This window comes from Limulus polyphemus, unplaced genomic scaffold (genome assembly GCF_000517525.1).
Source record: "Limulus polyphemus unplaced genomic scaffold, Limulus_polyphemus-2.1.2 Scaffold5685, whole genome shotgun sequence".
NCBI lineage: Eukaryota > Metazoa > Arthropoda > Merostomata > Xiphosura > Limulidae > Limulus > Limulus polyphemus.
Window position 1 is genome coordinate 14455 of NW_013671295.1, and position 245 is coordinate 14699.

A 245-nucleotide genomic window follows, 5' to 3' on the forward strand; every position below is an offset into this window, starting at 1 on the left:
CCAGTACTAGTCCTGCTGCATCCAGCACTACTTGTAGTGCATCTATTACTAGTCCTGCTGCATCCAGCACTACTTCTACTGCAGTCATCACTAACTCTACTGCATCCTGTACTAGTTCTACTTCAGTCATCACTGATTATACTGTATCCTGTACTAGTTCTACTGCAGTCATCATTGACTCTACTGCAGTCATCACTAGTCCTTCTACATTCTGCATTATTTCTACTGCAGTAATCACTGATTAT